This window comes from Antechinus flavipes, chromosome 3 (assembly GCF_016432865.1).
Source record: "Antechinus flavipes isolate AdamAnt ecotype Samford, QLD, Australia chromosome 3, AdamAnt_v2, whole genome shotgun sequence".
Taxonomy (NCBI): Eukaryota; Metazoa; Chordata; class Mammalia; order Dasyuromorphia; family Dasyuridae; genus Antechinus; species Antechinus flavipes.
In genome coordinates this window covers 506,316,365-506,339,749 of record NC_067400.1, presented here as the reverse complement: position 1 = coordinate 506,339,749, position 23,385 = coordinate 506,316,365, and the positions used below count along the sequence as shown (strand labels likewise).

Sequence of the window (23,385 nt, the reverse complement as noted above, 5' to 3'; positions counted from 1 at the left end):
AAGAGAAGGTAAAGAGTGTCAAAAATAATAAAGTCAATCTATCAGTACTTATTAAGTTCCTACTATGTGTCAGGTACTATGCTAAGGGTTGAGGATACAGAAAAAGGCTCTCATAGTCTAATGGGAAAGATGACATCCAAACAATTATATGGAAACAAGAAAAATACAGGAAAAATTGGAAATAATTAACAGATGAAAGGTACTATCATTAAGAGGGATCAGGAAAAGTATAGAATGTGGGAAGAAGCCAGAGAAGCCAGGAGATGGGAATGAAACAGGAAAGGATTTCAGGCATGGGGGACAACCAGTGAAAATGCCCAGGCAGTATATAGAGTGTCTTGTGACAAGAGAAGAGTGTCAATGGAACATTATAATAATATATAGTTAGAGGTATCCAGGGAATGTGGAACTGCCTCCATCCACCCACTCCAAACTTAGTGGAATTGTATAAGCAGCTGTTGTGGCTGGCAATGAGAAACAGGTGACCAGCTCTGTGCTGGCCATGGACTTCTGTGGCTACTGTGGGCCCTTGGTATTGCACAAGGGCAAGATGTGGCCCAGGGCTGGGGCTGGAGCTGGAGCTGGATAAAGCCAAGCTGGGCCTGATAGTGGATGAGCTCACTCAGTGTTTGTCTGCTTACCAGACACAGCAGGAATCTTTAACAAAATGGACAAGAGAAAGAACTCTTTAAATGGAAACACTACTAGTATGAAAAAAAGAAAATCGAAAAGAAAGGAGGAAAGAAAAAAGAAAAGTAGAGTAAAAATAAGTTTTTTTAAAAAAACATTAAAACAATATAATGTGACTGAATGGCATGAAGATAGTAGTAACTTTAAAATAAGAATTGTTATAATTTCATATCATTTCATATAAATGTTGGAATGACCAATGTGTGATTTGGAATATTATAAAACAGGTAAAAGAAATCAGAGAAAAACTATATCTCATCTGTCAGATGTACTTCGCCAATAACACACTGAGTTTCAGCAATGGACATCTTAGCTGTGGTGACACAAGACTGCCATCAGGCATGCAACCTTTCAGACAAAAGCTCCAGTTTACTTCAGGCTCCAGGAAGGGAACTTCCTGAAAGCACATTGTTTCTGTCACTTTATGTAATGGGCTGAGGCTTGAGTTGATGCACTGAGGTCCCAAGCACATGAGGCTAAATAGTAATTGGACCATACTCTATTAATATATAAGCTTGGAGAAAGAATGGCCCCTGCCCACTCTTTGTGCAAGTTCTGATGTGTTGTATAGGAAATGACAATTTTGGTGGGTGGAGGCAGGGGAGTAGAAAAGGAAGGGGAAGGAGAGACTGCTTGCATTGCCATTGCGACTACCTTTCAGCTCAGATCCCCCTCTGTTAGCTGGCCTCCTGTCACAGCTGCCCATATTGCTATCGCAATCTTTCTTGCCCATATTGCTATCGCAATCTTTCTTGCCCATATTGCTATCGTAATCCTTATTCACCTCTTCACTTCAATAAAGATTGAAGATTTTCCCCTTAACCTGAATTCCTGACTCCGGCTGATTTTAAATATACGGTCATTACAACTTTAGAAACCAAATTGATTGGAGGAATAGAGAGGCAATGACTACACAGAAGCATGTTTTACCACTCTGAGCTTGTCTAATTGGCAGGTTTTCCTTCTCAAGAGCAGGTTGTGATAGGAGAAATAACAGAACTGTGAAGAAAGCTTGGTTTGAAATGACTAGAAAATGACACTGTCTGGGAATGATTTGCACTTGAGGGAATTTATTGATGATCTCCTTCATCTAAATCAATAAGGAGTTTGGAGGAAGTGTTCACTCCGTACGAACAATCTGAGGCAAGTTGTATAATAATAAGAGTAGTGAGCTAAAACATTATAAATGCTGACTTTAATATCAATGGGAGCAGGTGACTTCTCCAAGAGTTGATCAACTTCTCTTCATCTATCAGTATATGCATGAAGATTTAAAGAAAGGGAAGACAAATTCAGTCTGTCCTTCTAAGATACTTCAAACAAATACAACAAGGTTTCATTGTACCATCAGCGTAGGTTTGTTTTGGGGTACAGTGTTCATCAATCTAAAAAAAAAAAACTTTAAAAATTGCTTCATTAATTTGTAATAAATTTGAACAGAAATACATTTTTTAATTTTTTGCTCTTATATTACACTGATAAACAGATAAAGCTTAAAAAAATTTATACATAATATATATGCATATATGTGTATATGCAAGAGATTAGAAGGCAGTTCAGGGAAGAATCTAGAGAAGCAAGTTTATGTTGGAGACACCATGTTAAAATATATACACACATAGTTATGTACATTTATACATATATATGTACACATATTTATATATATACAAATAATATATATTTACAAAGTATTATGAGATTCATGCTATCATATATTATTCTCTTTCACTATTCATTTTATAAGGAACAATTCATGTTTGTCAAATTCATAAAAAATAAACCTGAATAAATTTTTCAAAAGAAAAAAAGTTGATGTAAAAGTAGAATATCAATACATTTTTTAAAGAATAAAATTAAGTAATAAAAGATTTGGCTTCTAGCAAAAAGTTGTCTTTTGCTCAAATTCCTCACAAAAGGTGGCTGCGGCACAGGGCCTGTATTCAGGAATTCTTAGATATGGACAGAAATAAGCATTCAGAATATCCCTTGTAACTTCCCTTGAATCTGTGAGATTTTGTTATTTGAAGGATTAAAGCACAGATTGTCAGAAAATGTCTTAGGAGGAAGGAAGGATGAATTCTAAAATTCCTTCCCACTTTGAGATTCGATGATTCTGTGGCTCAAAAGCCCCAGTGACAGATGAATTGGGTGGTTATATAAACACTTTGAAAGATAGTTGTATTGAAATTCTGTAATGACTCACAAGAATCTAACTCATGAAAGGGCCCTCCATGACCATCAAATTCAACCCTTACCAGTTCCAGTGATAGGGACTGCTTTTTTTTTTTTTTTTTAAGTATCCCATTCTAGTTTTAGACATACTTAACTATTAGAAGATTTTGCCTTATATTGAGGCAAAAACTACTTTTCTGTAATTTGTGTTTTCTAGTTTTTCTTCCTCAAGGCCAAATAAAATAAATCTTAAAACTTTTTTCTCATAATAATCCTTTAAAAATATGAAACTGGTTATTATCCCTTTTACATCTTTTATCTACTAGATGGTACATTGAGAAGTCAGAAAGATTGACTTCAACTCTGATTCAGATATTGTTCACTGTGTGACACAACTTCTATTTGCCTCAGTTTCCTCAAATATAAAATGGGGATAATAATGGCACTTACTTCCAAGTTATTACTGTGAGGATCAAATTAGATAGTATTTGCAGTGCTTACCACAGTTTCTGGCATATATTGCTGTTTTTTAGTCATTCAGTCATGTTTTACTTTTTGTGAGCCCATGTACTACATTGTCCATGGGACTTTCTTGGCAAAGATACTGGAATAGTTTGCCATTTCCTTCTCTAGTGGATTAAGGAATGTAATAGGCAATTAATTCGGACAGCTAGGTGGCAGAATAGATAGATCCTTGGGCTTGGATTGAAGAAAACTTATCTTTTTTAGTTCAAATCTGGTCCCAGGCAATTACCTATATAAGTCACTACCCTATTTGCCTCAGTTTCCTCATTTGTAAAATGAGTCTGAGAAGTAAATGACAAACCACTCCACTATCTTTGACAGAAAAACCTCAAATGAGGTTTAAAAGTCAGACACAACTGGAGAGCAATGTTTCCTTTCTTCCTTCCTCTTTCTCTATAGGTTAAGTGTACCTATTTACTTTAGTTGATCTCCTGATGACAGGATCTCTTATCTTTTCTTATTCCTGACTGCCATACTCTAGATGTGAATGTCCTCCCAAAAAAACATGACATGCAAAATTTAACACATGACTCCAGCTATGATATTAGTAGGACAAAGTAACAGTTTCTCCTTTTTGAAATTTAAGGTAATTTTAGCTCTTTTGCTTGCCATGTCCCTAATGCCATGTTCATCCCATGCCATGTTCATTCTTTTTATATGAATTTTTTGTCTAACAATAGCTCTTCCATTCTATATTTATATAGCTCATTTTTTGAACCCACATAAAACTTTGGATTTGTCTCTATTAAAATCATTTTATCTGCTATCTTCATCTAGAGAAGGAACCAATAAATAAAAGTATGCATAGAATTAAATGTATATATGTGTATATGTACATACAGACACACACACACACACATATATATATGATTACATACACACATATTTGTCTCTAATGATAGCCATTTTTAGGGCAGGGAAAGGGAGGAAAGAAAAAAGAGTAAAAAGAACATTTACATGATAACTCATATATGTAAAAGGAATAGCAAATTGTGCATAATAGATTTTCAGTTACATGTGCATTTTTTCCTATTCTACTATTATAGAAATACTTGCTATATATATTCCTTAAGTTCAGAATAAAATAAATAAATTTTTTAAAAATCATCTTACTTTTTTTTGCTCATTAATTCTAGTTTATCGAAATCTTTTTTATATTTTAGATCTCAACTGTTTCATCCAACATGTTAGCCTATCTTTCTCTGGCAAACCACCATCTGCTTTGGTGTAGTCTCAGGCAAAGAGTCAACTTCTAGTGGCCAGATGTCCACATTATTTTGGCATAGCTCTGAGCAAATAGACATCCTCCAGCAGCCACACACTTCAGTGTAGCCTTGGGAAAATGAAGAAACACCGTAGTGGGCCTCTAATTAATAGTGATTTAGAACATTATTTTTCATATAATTACAAATGGCTTTAATTTCTACATCTGAAAATTGTCTGCTCACATCCTTTGACCATTTATCAATTGTATTCTTATAAATTTGACACAGTTCTTTATATATTTTAGAAATGAGACCTTTATCAGAAATACTGATGATAAAGATCCCACACACACACACACACACTGCTGCTTTCTATTTCCCTTTTAGTCTTGTTGCAGTTGCTTTTGTTTGTGCACATTAAATGTAATCAAAGTTTGTCCATTTTGTCTTTCATAATGTTTTCTAGTTCTTTGGTCATAAATTCCTCTCTTCTCCAAAAATCTGATAAAGTATCCCTTGTTCTTCTAATTTGTTTATGGTATTATTCTTTATGCAAAATCATGTATCTATTTTGACCTTATTTTGGTATGGAGTGTGACATGTAGGTCTATACTGAGTTTCTGACATATTATTTTCCAGTTTTTCCCAGCAATTTTTGTCAAATAGTGAGTTCTTATTCTAGAAGCTGGAGTTTGGGTTTTTATCAAATACTAGATTGCTACAGGCCTTAATTATTGTAGCCTGTGTATCTAGTCTATTCCACTGCTCCACTGTTCTATTTGTTAGCCAGTACCAAATGGTTTTGATGACTGCTGCTTTATAATATAGTTTTAGGTTTGATACTGCTAAGCCACCATCCTTTGTAATTTTTTTTTCATTAATTCCCTTGATATCTTTGATCTTTTCTTATTCCAGGTGAATTTTGTTATTATTTTTTCTAGATTTGGAAAATAATTTCTTGAAAGTTTGATTTGTATGGCACTGAACAAGTAGATTAATTTAGGGAGAATTGTCATTTTTATTATATTAGCTCAGTTTTGTCATGAACAATTGATATTTTCCCAGTTTTTTAGATCTCATTTTATTTGTGTGAGAAATGTTTTGTAAATGTGTTCATATAGTTGTTGGGTTTATTTTGGCAGGTAGACCTCCAAATATTTTATTTTGTCTACAGTAATTTTAAATGGAATTTTTATCTCTTGCTGATGAGGTTTGTCACTGATATATAGAAATGCCAATGATATGTGTGGGTTTATTTTACATTCTGCAACTTTACTAAACTTGTAAATTGTTTCCAGTAGGCTTTTGGATGACTTTCTAGGATTCTCTAAGTATATCATCATACCATCTGTAAAGAGTGATGGTTTTATTTCCTCATTGCTTATTCTAATTCATTTATGATAATAATTTTTTCTGATATTGAATCAGTCCTGCATTCTTGATATAAATCCTACTTGGTCATAGTGTATTATCCTGTTGATAAGTTGCTGTAATCTCTTTGCTAATATTTTATTTAAAATTTTTGCATCAATATTCATTAGGGAAATTAATCTGTAATTTTCTTTCTCTATTTTGGCCCTTCTTGGTTTAGGTATCAGTGCCATATTTGTGTCATAGAAGGAATTTGGCAGTACTCCTTTACTTATTTTCCCAAATAGATTACATAATTTTGGAATTGTTCTTTAATTGTTTGGTAGAATTTATTTGTGAATCCATATGATCTTGGAGACTTTTTCTTAGAGAGTTCATTAATGACTTCTTTAATTTCTTTTTCTAAAATGGGAATATTTAAGTCTTTTATTTCCTCTTCTGTTAACTTGGCCAATTTACATTTTTGTTTATATTCATCCATTTCAGTTTGATTGTCAGATTCATTGCCCCAGATTTGGGCAAAATAGCTCCTAATTATTGCTTTCATTTTTTTTCATTGGTGATAAGTTCACCCCTTTTATTTCTGATGTCAGTGATGTGGTTTGTTTCATTTTTCTGATCAAATTAACCAAAGATTTATCTATTATGTTAGTTTTTTTTTCTTAAAACCAACTCTTAGTTTTGTTTATTAGTTCAATAGTTTTCTTAATCTCTATTTTTTTTTATTTCTCCTTTGAGTTTCAAAATTTCTAATTTGGTATTTGGGGGTTTTATTTGTTCCTTTTCTAGTTTTTTTTTTTTAAGGCATGAATTAGCATGCCTAAGTCATTGATCTCCTCTTTCTTCATTTTATTTATGTAGCTATTTAGAGATATAAAATTTCTCCTAAGAACTACTTTGGCTATATCCCACAGGTTTTGGTATGTTGTCTCATTATTGTCATTTTCTTGAATGAACTTATGGATTATTTCTGTGATTTGTTGTTTGATCCACTCATTCTTTAAAATTAGATTATTCAATTTGCAAATGGTTTTTAGTCTGTCTTTCCCTGGCCTTTATTGAATATGATTTTTATTGCATTGTAGTCTGAAAAGGAAACATTTACTATTTCTGCCTTTTTGCATTTTATTATGAGGTTTTTAATACCCTAATATATGATCAGTTTTTATGTATGTACTATGTATTGCTGAGAAAAAGGCATATTCCTTTCTGTCCCTATTCAGTTTTCTCCAGAGGTCTATCATATCTAGATTTTCTAGGATCCTATTAAGTTCCCTAGTTTCTTTTTTGTTTATTTTGTGGTTAATTTGTCTGATTCTGAGAGGAGAAGGTTGACGTCCCCCACAAGAATAGTTTGCTATTTCTTCCTGTAACTGGCTTAAAATATTCTTTAGGAATTTGCCTGCTGTACCATTTAGTGCATATACATTTAGTATCATTACTATTTCATTATTTATATTATCCTTTATCAAGATGTACTTTCCCTCCTTATCTGTTTTAATAAGATCTATTTTTACTTGTGCTTTATCTGAGATCAGAATTGCTACCCCTGTTTTTATTTTTAACTTTAGCTAAAACATAATAAATTCTGTTTCAGCCCTTTACCTTTACTCTGTATGTGACTCTCTGTATCAAATATGTTTCTTGTAAACATATTGTAGGATTCTTTTTTTTATCCACTCTGCTTTCCCCTTCAGTTTTATGGGAGAGTTCATTCCATTCACATTAACAGTTATCTATCAGTCTGTATTTCCCTCCATCCTATTTTCTTCCCTGTATATACTTTTATTCTCTCTTTCCACCCTGTCCTTAGTCCATTATTTTATCTCCTAACCCCCCCTCCTCTCTTAGTAGTTTTTTAATCCACTCTACCCAGTACTTTGTATTCTATTAACTCTTTCCCCCATTCTCTTTATCTTTCCCCCTAATATTTCTACCTTTCTTTCTACCCTGTTCCTTCCTTTTCTTTTCCTATTTCTTCTCCTTCTTTATAAGATTATATAAATTTCTATACCCAATTAAATGATTAAGTTATCTCCTCTTAGAGCATAAACTGATGAGATCAAGCTTCAGATAGTGTTCTTCCCTATCCCTTTTTCCCCTGGATTGTAATGTCTTTAGTGCCTCTTCATGTGAACTAATTGTCCCATTATACCTCCCTTTTTCTCTTTTTCCAATACAGACCTTTTCCCATCCCTTAATGTCTTTTTCTTTTATGTCATCACATCAGAGTCCATTTACAGCTACACCCTCAGTTCATGTGATTCCCCCCTTTGTCTGCCCCAGTGATAAATACAGTTCTCAAGATTTACAGATACTATTTTCCCATCTAGGGATGTAAACAGTTTAACCTTTAAGTATATATTTTTCCCCTGATTACCTTTCTATGCTACTCTTGAGTCTTGTATTTGTAGATTAAAATTTCTGTTTAGTTCTGTTTTTTAATAGAAATGATTGAAAGTCTCTTACTTCATTGAAGCTCCATCTCCTCCCCTGAAAGATGGTATTGAATTTTGCTGGGTGGTTAATTCTTGGTTTTAACCTCAGATCCTTTGCCTTCTAGAATATGGTATTCCAGGCCCTCCAATCTTTTATTGTAGAAGTTGCCAGATTTTGGGTAATCCTGACTATTGCTCCTTGATATTGAATAGTATTTGTCTGGCAGCTTGTAGTATTTTTATCTTGAGATTATAGTTCTGGAGTTTTTCAACCATGTTCCCTGGGGTTTTTCTTGTGGGATCTTTTCCCCAAAGTGATCCATGGGGTCTTTCAATGAGTATTTCCCCCTCTATTTCCAGAATATTGGGGAAGTTTTCCTTAATGACCTCTTTTAGAATACTATCTGGGTTCTTTTTTTTTTTTTTTTTTTTTTTTTTTGTCAAGGCCTTCAACAGGCCAAAAATTTTTTAATTATCTCTTCTGCATCTATTTACCAAGTCAGCTGTTTTGTTAATGAGGCATTTCACATTTTTTTTTACATTTTTCATACATTTTTAGTTTGTTTGACTGATTCTTCCTGTCTCACAAAGTCATTAGCTTCCATTTCTCCGTTTTAGTTTTTAATGTGTGATTTTTCTTCAGTTATCTTTTGTATCTCTTTTTCCATTTGGTTTATTCTACTTTTTAAGTAGTTGTTTTCTTGAGACATTTTTTCCCTTTCTTTTCCAAACTGTTGACTCTTTCATACATACCTCTCAATTCTTTTCTCATTTTTTCTTCTACCTCTCTTATTTGCCTTTTGAAGTTTTTTAATGAGCATTTCCAAGAAATCTCTTTGGTCTTGGGACCAATTTATCTCACTCTTTAAGATTTCTTCTATGGATATTCTGTCCTCCTCTGAGTTTGTGTTTTGGTCTGCCCTGTCACCACAGTAGCTTTCTATGGTCAAGGTTCTTTTTTCTTCTTGCTCATTTTCTTTCCTTTTCTTTTGGTATTTCCTCTTTTTTACTTTTAAAACAGAGCTCTGCTTTTGGGGTAAAGGTGCAGCTATCCCAAGCTTCCTGTGTATCTCTGAGTCTTGGCTTTGAACACAGGGGGTCCATGTGTTTGTAGGGGGTAGCTTTGTCTGCTCTACTCAGGAAACAGTTTTGTTTCCCAGAGTTTGCCTTCTGAGCTGGGACTGGAAAATGCCTCATCGATTTGCTCCTCTACTGAGCCAGGACTGAGGATACTTGCTGATTTGCTGTGAGTCAGATTCTCTCACTAGCTTTTCTGGAGTCTATCTGAACTGGAACACCCTTTTTACCCCAGTGAGACTGACCTTTTTAAAGTTTATTCAATCTATCTTGAGCTGGATAGTGGTTTTGTTCCATAAGACTCTGCTCAGAGGCTTGGTTTCATGTGATTTTCAACAGAAATTGGGTGAGCTTTAGCAGCTTCCTGACTTTACTCTGACATCTTGTCTCCAATCCTGGAATTCTTCCTGGACACTGTCTTTCAAAAATTTATCAGTAAAAACTGCCCTGATGACCTGGAAGTATTGGGCAAATTAGGCACTGAAGGAATCTAGATCTCAAGAAAAAGATCCCAAAATAAAAACTCCATGGAACATTATAGATAAATTTCAAAACTATCAAGTCAAGGAAAAAATATTACAAGTGGCCACAGAGAAACAAGTCAAATATCAGGGAATCACAATCAGGATTACAGAAGACTTGGTAGCTACAACATTAAAGGATCAAAGGTAATGGAATATGATACTCAGAAGGCAAAGGAGATAAACCTGAAACCAAAAATCACTTATCCAGAAAAATTAAGAGTAATATCAAGGGGGAAAATAGTCATTCATGTTTTCATAAGGAGCATACCAGAACTAAACCAAAAAGTTGAACTTTGGAAAACTATACTTGAAAAAAGGTGTTAACTCAATGGAATTGATGAGATAATGGTTCTCTAGTTCACATATATACTTAGTATTTAGTATGGTGATGTAATGGTTCTCTAAGTTCACACATAATCAGTATGCTGTAATGATGTAATTACAATAAGATATATAAGGGCTAAGAACGACTGGAAAATAGACATTGTATCTTTGACCAGCCTCCTGGTGGCTCTCATGCCTCCTACACTAAGATCAAGATTGGGCCAGAATAAAGAATCTGTTCTTGACCATTCTCATGGTATCTATCCTGCTGAATCCAAGGCCCATCTGAAGGACCTCCAGAAAGCTAGTCCAAACATTACAGAACTCCAGTATAAAAATCCAAGAAATGTATAAATAGGTAAAAAGGGAAAAGAAAATATAAAGTATTTAATAGCGCTAAACTGTTTATATCCATACATAGGAAGATGATAATTCTTAAAAATTGTATCATTAATAGTACACTTAGAAGGAAGATCCATAGACAAAGGATATAGACACAAGGTGAATGTGAAAGAATGACAAAAAAAAAATTAAGGAAAAAATTAAGAGAAGGAAGGAAGAAATAGAATACTGTAAATTATTTCACATAATGAGGAGGGAATGATCCATTATAGTGAAGGGAAAAATGGGAGGGTTGGTGATGAACATAGCTTTAACCTTGCTCTCATCAGTATTGATTCAAAGAGGAAATAATACACACAATTAGTTGAATATAAAAAACTATCTTACTTGACAGGGAAATAGGGGGAAAGAAGATTAAGTAAAGAGGGATGGGGAGTGGGGACTAACAGAAGGGAAGGCAGATAAGGGAAGGTGGTAGAGACAAAACACTGGTGAGAAGGGAACATGGTGAAAGAGAAAACAAACAGAAGGAAAAATAGGGTGGAGGGAAATACACAATTACTATGAATGAAAAAAATGAACTCTCCCATAAAACAGAAGGGGACAGAAACCAGAATTCTACAATATGTAGTTTACAAGAAACATATTTGAAGCAAAAACACACACATACAAAAAGGTAAGGGATTAGAATAGGATCTATTATGCTACAGTTGAAGTAAAAATAGTAGGAATAGCAATCTTGATCTCAGACAAAGCAAAAGCAAAAATAGGCCCAATTAAGAAGAAAGAAACTACATCTTATTAAAAAGGTATTGTAGACAATGTAGCAATATCGATACTAAACATATATACACTAACCAATATAGCATCTAAATTCTTAAAGGAGAAGTCAAATGAGTTAAAGGAAAAAATAGAGAGCAAAGCTATACTAGTTGGAGACTCCAACTGTTCCCTCTCAGAACTCAAAAATTTAACCAAAAATCAACAAAAAAGAAACTAAGCAGGTAAATAAAATATTTTAAAAGTTAGATATGACAGATTTTTGGGTAAAAAATGAATGGGAACAGAAAGGAATATAACTTTTTCTCAGCAGTAATATAGCTCTTACCAAAAAATAGACCATGTAATATGCATAAAACCCTCAAAATCAAATGTAAAAAGGCAAGAATATCACACCTATTATTTTCAGATCATAATGCAATAAAAATTACATTCAACAAGGAGCAATGGAAAACTCACAATTCAGTAACATTTTAAAAGGGAACTGAATCTGGGACACATAGTTTAATTGTCATCTTCGAGAAGTTTGAGAAGATTAACAGTTTAACAATGATTCTGTAGTTTGGGATGGCTTTAAAAAGACTGGGTGAGGTACAAACATAAACAACTAAAAAGAACTGCTTTCCTGAAAGGCTGAGCTGTCAAAAAGAGAGTATGAATAAATATTGCTTGAGAGAATGAATTTAACTCTTGAGAGGAAAACATCATAGAATTTATGAGAAGCTTTGTTTTATTATTTGTACACAATTAATAAATTGTATAATTCTTATTTTTTTGAATTTATTTATTTATTTATTTAACATTCCCCCCCCCATTACATTCTCTCTCTTATCCTCACCCGCAATTAAGACACCACATTTGAAGTTATGCAAGGCATTTCCAAAAAAGTCAAGTTGTTAAAGAAAGCATATATCTTCCACTCTAATGAAAATAAAACCCTCAAAAAAATTAAGTTAAAAAGAGGGAGATGATAGAGAATGTTTGCATCCAAACACAATCAAGTCCTTCTCTGTGCATAGCTGGAATTTTTTAAGTCTTTAAAAGTAGTCATGGATGACTATATTACTGAGAATTGCAAAGTTATTTATAGCTGGTAACCCAGAACACTGCTATTATTCTGACTACAATATATTTTACTTTGTTATGGAGGACTTTAGGTATTTTTTTTCCTGAGAGCATCCTGCTCATCATTTCCCAGAAAATGATAACATTCTATCACAAGCACATACTACAATTTATTGAGCCATTCCCCAATTTATGGGCATCTCCTCAATTTCTAATTTTTTTTTGTCCTGAGAAGAGAGCTGCTGTGAATTTTTTAATGCATATGAGTCATTTTCCTTTTTTTTTTTTCTGATTCTCTTTTGGTATTCATGCCTAATATTGGTGTTGTTAGTCAAAGGATATGCATGAATTTATAGCCCTTTGGGCACAGATCCCATTTTTTTTTATCATTTATCAATTGGGGTATGGTTCTTATTTTTTTTTCATAAATTTGACTCAGTTCCTCTATTTGAAAAATGAGGCCTTAAAAGGGAAATTTACTTCAAATGTTTTTACAATTATTGTTGCTAATTATTCTCTCTCTGCTTTCATTCTGTCCCTCCTCAAAAGTGTTTTGCTATTGACCACTCCCCACCCCAATATAATCACTCTTTTATCACTTTGCCTCCTCCCCATATTCAATTCCCCTCCTATTTTTTTATAGAATAAGATAGATTCCTATATCCTTATTGATTTATATACTTTATTTCCTATATAAGCAAATTCTGATCAAAGTAATGTTCACTCACTCATCCTCTCCTCTCTCTTTTCCCCTCCACTGTAAAAAATTTTTCTTGCCTCCTTTTTTATGGCAGATAATTTCTACCATTCCACTTTTCCCTTTCCCTTTATTCCAGTATATTCCTCTCTCATCCCTTAATTTCATCATTTAAAAAAAGATATCATTCTTTCATATACAACTCATATCTATGTACTCTGTCTATATATGCTCCTTCCAATTGCCATAATACTGAGGACATTCTAATGAACTACAAGTATCATCCTCCCACGTAGGAATGTAAACAAATAAAACTTATTAACTTTCCTATGATATCATTTTCCTGATTACTTCCTTATGCTTCTCCAGAGTCCTGCATTTGAAAATCAAATTTTCCATTCAGCTCCGATCTTTTCATCATGAATGCTTGAAAATTCTCAGTTTTATTTGAATGACCATCTTTTCCTCAGATTTATACTCATTTTTGTGGGATAGATGATTCTTGATTGCAATCCTGGATCTACTGCTATCATATTCCAAGTCTTCTGATTCTCTAATGTAGAAGTTGTTTTGTGGAGGGAAAGGGACCCACATATGCAAAAATGTTTGTGGCAGCCCTTTTTGTAGTGGCTAGTAACTGGAAACTGAATGGATGTCTATAAGTTGGAGAATGGCTGAATAAATTATGGTATGTGAATGTTATGGAATATTATTGTTCCATAAGAAACAATCAGCAGGATGATTTCAGAGAGGCCTGGGGAGACTTATATGAATTGATGCTATGTGAAATGAGCAAAACCAGGAGATCATTATACATGGCATCAATAAGAGTATATAATAATCAATTTTGATGGACGTAATTCTCTTCAACAATGAGATGATTCAAACTAGTTCCACTTGTTCAGTGATGAAGAACTACACCCAAAGAGAGGTCCATGGGTACTGAGTATGGACCAGAACATAGTATTCTCTCTGTTGTTGTTTTCTTGCATTTTGTTTTCTTTCACAGTTTTTTTTTTCTTCCTTCTTGATCTGATTTTTCTTGTGCAGCAAGATAACTGTATAAATATGTATACATAGATTGGATTTAACATATATTTTAACATATTTAATGTATTGAACTACCTGCCACACAAGGGAATTTTGGAATCTCTTTCAGAAGGTGATCAGAGGAATCTTTCAATTTCTATTTTACCCTTTGGTCCTAGACTATCAGGACAATTTTCCTTGATAATTTCTTGAAAGACGATAATCAGGCTCTTTTTTTTTTTTTTTTTTTTGATCATGACATTCAGGTAGACCAATATTTTTAAACTTATCTCTCTTGGATCTATTTTCCAGGTTAGTTTTCTTTTTTTCCAATGAGCTATTTTAAAATTTTTTCTTTTTATTTTTGCATTTGTTTTATTGTATCTTGATTTCTCATAAAGTCATTAACTTCTATTTGTCAATTCTATTTTTAAGGAATTATTTTCCTCAGTGAGGTTTTTGTACCTCCTTTCTGAATTGGCCAATTTTAGTTTTTAAGTTATTCTTCTCCTCATTAGTTTTTTGTATTTCCTTTGAACCTCTCAATTCTTTACCTAATTTTCCCTCTATTTCTCTTACTTATTTTTGAAAGTCCCTTTTGAGCTCTTCCATGGCCTGAGTCCAATTCTTATTTTTCTTGGAGGCTTTGGATGTAGGAGCTTTGACTTTGTTATCACCCTCTGAGTGTATGATTTGATCTTCCTGGGCACTATAATAACTTTCAGTTGTCAGAAGCTTTTTTTGTTGTCTGCTCATTTTCCTAGACTTGGATTTTTAACTCTTTGTTAAAGTAAGGCTTTTTTTTTTTTTTCCAGAGTAGAGAGTGTACAGTCCCAAACTTCAGGGATTTTATGCAGTTGTTTACAAAGATCTTTCTAGTAATCTGACCACAAGTCCTCTTTTCTGCCCTGGAGCTGTTAAGTGCAGTTCCTGACCTATTGTAGCTGTAAAATCTAATGGGCTGGCTGGGGCTGGGACTTTGCTGACTGGGCTGCACTAGGACTGCACTGGGACTGCACATAAGACTCCCACCCTGTTGCCATAGCCACTCTCCACTGACCTCCTGAATCCTTCCTGGTGTCCCCAGGCTGAGAAGTCCAAAAGTCTCCAGCCCTGCTGGTGATTCAGAGATCCCTTCTTGCTGACACTGGGGTCTGAGTACGAGCAGGGCTGGGGCTGCACTGGGATTATTGTACTAGGAATTCCACCTTGGTTCTACAGAGCTTTTCTGCTGATCTTCTAGGTCTTCTTTGGTGAATCTGAGCTGAGAGATCTGGAAATCACAAATATTGTTGCTGATTCAGAGGTCGGGTCTGGGCCAGGGTTGGAGCTGAGTCTGAGGTCATGCAAAGGTGTCCTGCAACCTGGATTGCCCACTGGACTCAAACTCTGGTGTCACAGACCTTTTCTACTGAACTTCTAATCTGCCTTCGGGTGGAAAATATTCTATTCCATCTTTTGGGGTGTTCTGATGATCTAAAATTTGTTTAAAATAATTATTTAAATGATTTTGGAGCAGTGTTGGGGAGGGGTTGGCAAATTTCTGCCTTTATTATATCATTTTGGCTCTTCCCCATATACTCTTATTTTTAAAAAATGAACAAAGGAGAAAGGGCTCAATATAGAAAATTACTGTGGAAATAGTTAATAGCAGATTTCATTTTCAGTGGAGTATAACTGAATTTTAAAAAGCCTCCCACCTCTAAACACACTAATGTTAAATAGCTACTTGCCCAAAAATAATTTATGGAACTCAAAAAAGATTTAAAAAATCAAATGAGAGAGACAGGGATTTTTTTTTAAGAATGATCTAAGAAAAACAAGAAGACTGAAAATAAAATCAGCCAACTAAAAAAGGAGATCCAGAGTCTTAAGGAAGAAAATGATCTGAAAATTAAAATTGGACAAGGAGAAGACAGTGAGGTCATAAGAAACCAAAAAATAATAAAACAAAATATAAAGAATGAAAAAGTAGAAGAGAACCTGAAACATCTTATAAGAAAAATAATAAATCTGAAGAACAGATCAAAAAGCAAAAACATAAGATTAGGCTATCTGAAACATATGACAAAAAAAGAATCTTTATACATTGTACAAAAAATTTTTTAAATGTCCTGAAGTGATAGAACATGAGATGAAAGTAGAAATAGAAAAAATCCACTGATCACCAACTCAAAGAGATCTTACAAGAAAAATGTGTAGAAATATCCTTACTAAATTTTGAAACCTCTGATCAAAGAGAAAATTTTATATACAACAATAACAACAAAAAGACAATTCAAAGAGTCTGGAGCTAGTATAAGAATTGCATAGGATTTATTAGTGCTACAATAAAAGATCACAGGTCCTAGAATACTATATACACAATGACATTCAAATGAACTATTGTTATGACCAAAAATATTATGTCCAGCAAAATGAAATATAATATTAAATGAAAAAAAGTAGATACTCAAGAAACTGTCTGATTTTCAGGGTTTTGTCTCAAACAATACTGAAATAATTAGAAAATTTAATTTATAAGAGCCAACATCAAAGACTAACTTCAAGGGACTCAATAAAGGAAATTGTTTGTGTTTTATATGTGGAAATGTCAATTATATGTCTAAGATTGACATTAGTAATTGGGTAATCCTAAAGAAAGTTTGGGGTAGAGCTGAATATGATCTGACTCTAAAATGAAACCCAAAGGAATTAAGTGGATGAGGAGAGCTGATATTTCTGAAAACCTATATATCTATAGATAGATAGAGAGAGATATTTATATAGAGATATAGATCTATATATACTAAGAAGGGTATAGCAGCCTCCAAAATCTATAAAGAAATAAAGGGGGTTGGAATAAGATAAGGGGGAGTATAGAAGGATGTGTAAATCAATAATAGTGGGATAAGGTGTGGAGAGTAATGGGAAAGGGTTTAAGCGGGAAATGATGGAGGGAAAAGATGACATAGGATAACATGGGGTATAGAAAGGAGTTTAAATTAACAAGAGTTAAATAAGATATGTAGATTAATAGGAAGAAGATAAGGAGGGAGGGAAAATGTGTGTATGGGGGGGAGAAGATAAGAGATGGATCCATGATGGGGGAGGGCAGCATGGAGATTAAGTAAAACAAGGCAAGTCAGCAGGTAGAAGTAAAGTAGAAGAGTTAACCCAGATAGGAAATGAGATATACACAAACATAATAACCTTGATCAGGAGCAGAATTTATTAGGGAAAAAAGGAGGGATAGTAATCATTGATTTCAAACAAAGTCAAATTTAAAAAAAGATTTAATCAAGAGAAAAATCTACATTATCAGCCATATTAATATTGTTTTACATGTATATATGCATATGTATGTATATGCATATAGGTTTATGTATGTGTATATATTTACTGCAATCTGCTTGAAAGGGGTGAAGGGAAGAAAAAGGGAAAAGAACAATCAAATAAGTGCACAGCAGAGAACAAAAGAAAATCTACAAGAAAACAACAACGGACAGTTATGAATACAATGTCTTTTATTATTATATATGCTTTCTTGAAATGAAAATTTATTATTATATATTTTAAATCTACCCCAATGTTCTGTTGGACACATGATAATGTTTTTTTCTTTTCTTTTCCTTTTTCTATCTTTATTTTTCTGTTTTTTTTTCTTATTTTGCATTTGTTTTAAATAAAGAAATAAAAAAATTGGAAATTAATCAATTTCTAAAGAATAGGGTCAAAGAACAAATCATAGAAACAATAATTTCATTAAAGAAAATTACAACAATGAGACAATGTACTAAAATTCATGGAATGCAACCAAAACAGTACTTAGGGGAAATTTTATAATTTTATTTCTCTAAATTCTTACATCAACAAAATAGGAAAAAAAAAAACATCAATGAATTGGGCAAGCAATTTTTACAATTGATCAGATTGAAAGTAAAAAAAGAAACAACTATTCAGGTAATAAATAAATCTAGAATATGGTTTTATGAAAAACAAATATGAAAAACAAAGCATTAGCTAATTTGATTTTAAAAAAGAGAAGAAAATAAACTATCCAGTATTACAAATGAAAAAGGTGAAATAATTATCAATGAAGAATAAATTGAAATAATCATACCCAATTATATGCCAATAAATCTGCAAAACTGATGAATATTTAGGAAACCATGAATTATCTAGATTAACAGATTAGGAAATATAAAACTTAAATAACCTCAACTTAGACAAAATAAATTGAATGAGTCATTATAGAACTTTATAAGAAAAAAATCCTCAGGGTCAGATGGACTCATCAGAGACTTTTACCAAACATTTAAATAACAATTCTAATGTTATATAAATTGTTTGGAAAAATACCCCAAGGAGTTCTACCAAAGTCCTTTTATGACATAAATATGATGCTGAAATCTAAATTAGGAAAAGCTAAAACAGAAAAATAAAAATAATAGATCAATTTCCCTGAAGAATATTGATGTAAAAATTTTGAACTAAATACTAGCAAAGCAACTGTGGCAATATTTCACAAGAATTATATACTATGACCACATGGGAGTTATACCAGGAATGAAAGGTTGGTTCAACATTAAGAAAACCATCAACATAATTGACCATATCAATAACAAAACCAACAGAAACCATATAATTATCTCAATAGATGGTGAAAAAACTTGACAAAATACAGCACCCATTCCTATTAAAAATGCTAAAGAGCATAGTAATAAAGGGGACATTTCTTAAAATCATAAGCAGTACCTACCTAAAATCATCAGTTGACATCTGGAGTAGAGATAAACTAGAATTAGGAGTGAATCAAGATGTCCATTATCACCACTATTATTCAATATAGTACTAAAAATGTCAGCTTCAGTGAAAAGAGAAGAAAAAGAAACTGAAGGAATTAGGCTAGACAATCAGTAAACAAAACTATTACTCTTTGCAGATGATATGATGGTATACTTAGATAACCAGAGCTCATCAAAAATTACTTTAAATAATTAACAATTTTTGCAAAGTTGAAAGATATAAGATAAACCCACATAAATCATTAGCATTTCTTATGTGACCAACAAAGCTCATCAGCAAGAGACAGAAGGAAATGCCATTTGAAATAACTGTATACAATACACAATACTTAGGAGTCTAACTTCCAAGACAAACCCAGGAATTCTATGAACATATTTATAAAACACTTCATACAAATAAAGATCTAAACAGTTGGAAAAATATCAATTGCTTGTAGATAAGTCAAACAAACATAATAAAAAAATTACAATTTTGCCTAAACTGATTTACTTATTCAATGCCATATTAAACTACAAAAATTATATCTGATAGAACTAGAAAAAAATTACAAAATTCATCTGGAAGAAAAAAAGATCAAGAATATCAGAAGAATTAATGAAAAAAATACAAATGAAGGGGGCCTAGCAATACCAGATTACAAATTATATAATAAAACAATGATCATCAGAATAATTTAGTACTAACTAAGAAATAAAGTAGTGAATCAGTGAATAGATTTAGTAAACAAAACATAGTAGTTAATGATCATAGTTATCTAGTATTTGATAAATCCAAAGACTCCAGTTTTGGTGTAAGAATTCGCTATTTAACAAAAATGGCTGGAAACACTGGGAAACAATAGGACACAAACTATGTATAGACCAATATCTTGCATTGTGTATCAAGTTATGGTCAAAATGGATGCACAGTTAAAGGGTTGTTGACAGCATCAGCAAATTAGAAGAGCGAGGATTAGTCTACCTGATATATCTGTGAGGAAGGGAAAAATTCATGAGCAAATAAGAACAGAAAGCATTGCAAAATGCAAAATAGATCATTTTAATTATATTAAATTGAAATGCTTTTGTACATATAAAACCAATGCAACCAAAATTAGAAGGAAAATAAAAAGCTGGGAAACATTTTACAGTAAGTGTCTCTGACTAAAATCATCATTTTTCAAATATATTGAAAACTGCATCAAATTGATAAGACTATAAGTCATTCCCAGGGTGATAAATGGTCAAAGGATATGAACAGGCAGTTTTCAGATAAAGAAACCAAAAAGTATATATAGACATATGAAAAAATGCTCTAAATCACTATTGATTAGAAAAATGCAAATTAAAACAATTCTGAGATATAACTAACCTTGTACCCATAGGAAATTTGGGACACTAATGCATTGTTCATGAGGTTGTGAACTGATCCAACCATTTGTTTTTGTTTAATAGTATTTTATTTTCCCCAATACATGCAAAGATAGTTTTCAACATTTACTCTGCAAAAACTTGTGTTCCAAATTTTTCTCCCTCCTTCCTCTCCCTTTCTCCTAGACAGCAAGCAATTCAATATAGGCTAAAATTGTGCAATTCTTCTAAATATTATTTACAGATTCACCATGCTATGCAAGAAAAATCAAATCAAAAAAGGGAAAAAAATAAAAAAAAAACAAGCAAACAAACAACAACAAAATTAAAAAAGAAATAACTTGAAAACACCATATTTTGATCTACATTCAATCTCCATAGATCTCTCTCTAGATGCAGATGGCTCTTTCCATAATGTGTCTATTGGAATTGCCTTGAATCATCACATTATTGAAAAAAGCTAAGTCCATCACAGTTGATCATCACATAATCTTGTTGCTGCAATGTGTAGTGATCTTTTGATTCTGCTCAATAACTTAGCATCAGTTCATGTAAGCCTTTCCAGGCTTTTATGAAATTAACCTGTTCTTTGTTTCTTAGAGAAGAATAATATTCTATTACATTTATATACCATAATTTATTCAGCCATTCCCCAATTGATAGGCATTGATTCAATTTCCAGTTCCTTGGCACTACAAAAAGGGCTGCTACAAATATTTTTGCACATGTGGATACTTTTAATCTTTTTTGTGATCTCTTTGGGATATAGATCCAGTACAGACTGCTGGATTAAAGGATATACACAATTTTATAGCCCTTTGCTCATAGTTTCAAATAGCTCCAAATCAGCCATGGGTGATCCAACCATTGTGGAGAGCAATTTGGAACCATGTCTAAAGAGTAATCAAACTGCATATTCTTTGATCCAGCAATACTAAATCTGTATCTCAAAGTTGTAGTGTTCTGGTTAGCTTTCTGGAGGTTCTTCAGAGCAGCCTTGTTTTCAGCAGAGTAATCCCCATGAGAATAGTCAAGAATAAAGTCCAAAGTCTTTATCTACTTCCCAGTCTGTCTCCTTCACCTCAGACCAGCTAGCTTTCTGGAGGCCCTCCTGAATGGGTTTTGGTCTCAGTGGAGGAATTGCAGGAGGCTGGAGAGCCACCAGAAGGCTGGTCAAGTCTTCTCTGTCAAACTGCAAGAGGTAGGAGATCCACTAGGAGGCTGGTTAAGTCTTCTCTCTCAAAGTGCAGGAGGTAGGAAAGCCACCACAACAGACAGTCTGTATCTTGAAATCTGTCCTTTGCCTGGTTTGTCCCCAGTTTATATACTCTATTACAATTACATCATTACACCATGTTGAGCATAAACCAATCATTATATCACTAAGGAACCATTACTTGTTGTAAGATAAAATCAATCATACTGAACTAGAGAACTCACTTGCTAAACTAGATAACCATTGTCTTATCAATTCCATTGAGTTAACACCTTGTTGTAGGATTAAATCAATCATACTGAGTTCCTGCCCATTTACACAAAGTGATCTTTAAAAGGGCAAAAAATCTATCCATATATGTAGTTTGTGGCAGCCCTTTTTTGTGGTGGCAAAAAATATTGGAAATTGAGGGAAATGTCTATGAATTGGGGAAATTGCTGAAAAAGCTGTGATATATAAATGTAAAGGAATACTATTGTGCAATTTAAAATGATGAACAGATTTCAAAAAACCTAAAAAGGCTGGTACTAACTGATGCAAAGTGAAATGAGCAGAACCAGGAAAACATACACTATAGTATCAGCAACATTGTGTCATGATCAACTATGAATGATTCAGCTCTTCTTAGCAATGCAATGATCCAAGACAAGCACAAGGGAACCATGAAGGAAAATATTATCCTTATCTAGATAAAGAACTGATGGACTTATTGCAAATCAAAGCATATTTTTTACTTACTTTATTCTTTCTCTTTTTTGTTTCTTCTTTTACAAAATAGGAGAACAAATTATTGAAAACCCAAAGAATACTCCAGAAGAAAAGGATGTAGGAAGTTCCTGCAATGCTGCAGTGCTATCAAGAAGGATGAAGATTAAGATTTATTAGATTTGGGAATTAAGAAATCATTAATAACTTTAGAAAGAGTAATCAGAGGTTCAGTAAAACTGAAGAAGGAGGAATGGGAGTTTCCTAAACATATGGTCAATGATTCCAGGCAAAATACAAGTTGATGGGGGCACCTCTGATGATGAAGAAGTGATTAGAAGATTCAAGATCTTGGCCTTCACAGGCCTCTCAGCCTCCCTGAACTCCCAGATTACCTGAGATGCTGTGAGCTGGAGAAGTCCATTCTTCTATACTCCAAGTTCAGGTTGGCCTGGAAGAGTTGTATACTAAGGGATATTCAAGGTCCCTTATAAGGAAGGCAAATAAATACAACTGTTGGAAAGAATAAGCAATAAAAATTAATTATCCAAAGTTTAGTAGATATTTAACAGAGAAGAAAGACCTATTTATGCCTGGGGGCTGGAAATGGCTAAATGACTTGCCCAGAACCATACTGCCAGTATATATAAGAGAGAAGATTTAAATGTATATCTTCCTGACTTTAAGGCTATCTCTTTATCCACTATCCCACATTTCCATTCTATATTAGTATGCCATGATTTAGTCAGTCATTTTACAAATGTTTGGTGCACAGATGGTTTCCAAGTATGTGCTATTACAAATAGAGAAATTCTGAATATTTTTGATCCATAAAGGTCCTTTTTTCTGAAACTTTTGAAATAAATGTGATCACTTGACAAGAAGGAATAATTTGTTTTAAGACTCTTTTGCATATTTTCATATTGCTTTTCAAAATGTTTGCCAGTCTACTGCAGTTCCACTAAGAATGCATACTATACAGTCACTCTTTCATCTGAGCCATTTTGCCATCTGCTTTATCACTCTACTTCTCCCTACCTGGACTAGCATACTAAGATAGGACTTCCAGAATCCATGTCCCTAGTCCA

General features: G+C 33.2%; 1 long non-coding RNA gene across 1 annotated transcript in view; it reads left to right on the top strand.

Annotated features, from left to right (window-relative positions):
* Positions 1–23,162, top strand: part of LOC127554967 (uncharacterized) — a 73,991-nt gene extending 50,829 nt beyond the window's left edge. The window contains exon 3 of the long non-coding RNA XR_007952116.1: positions 22,371–23,162. This is a non-coding gene — a long non-coding RNA (uncharacterized LOC127554967). The remainder of the gene's footprint in view (positions 1–22,370) is intronic.
* The last annotated feature ends 223 nt before the right edge of the window (positions 23,163–23,385 follow it).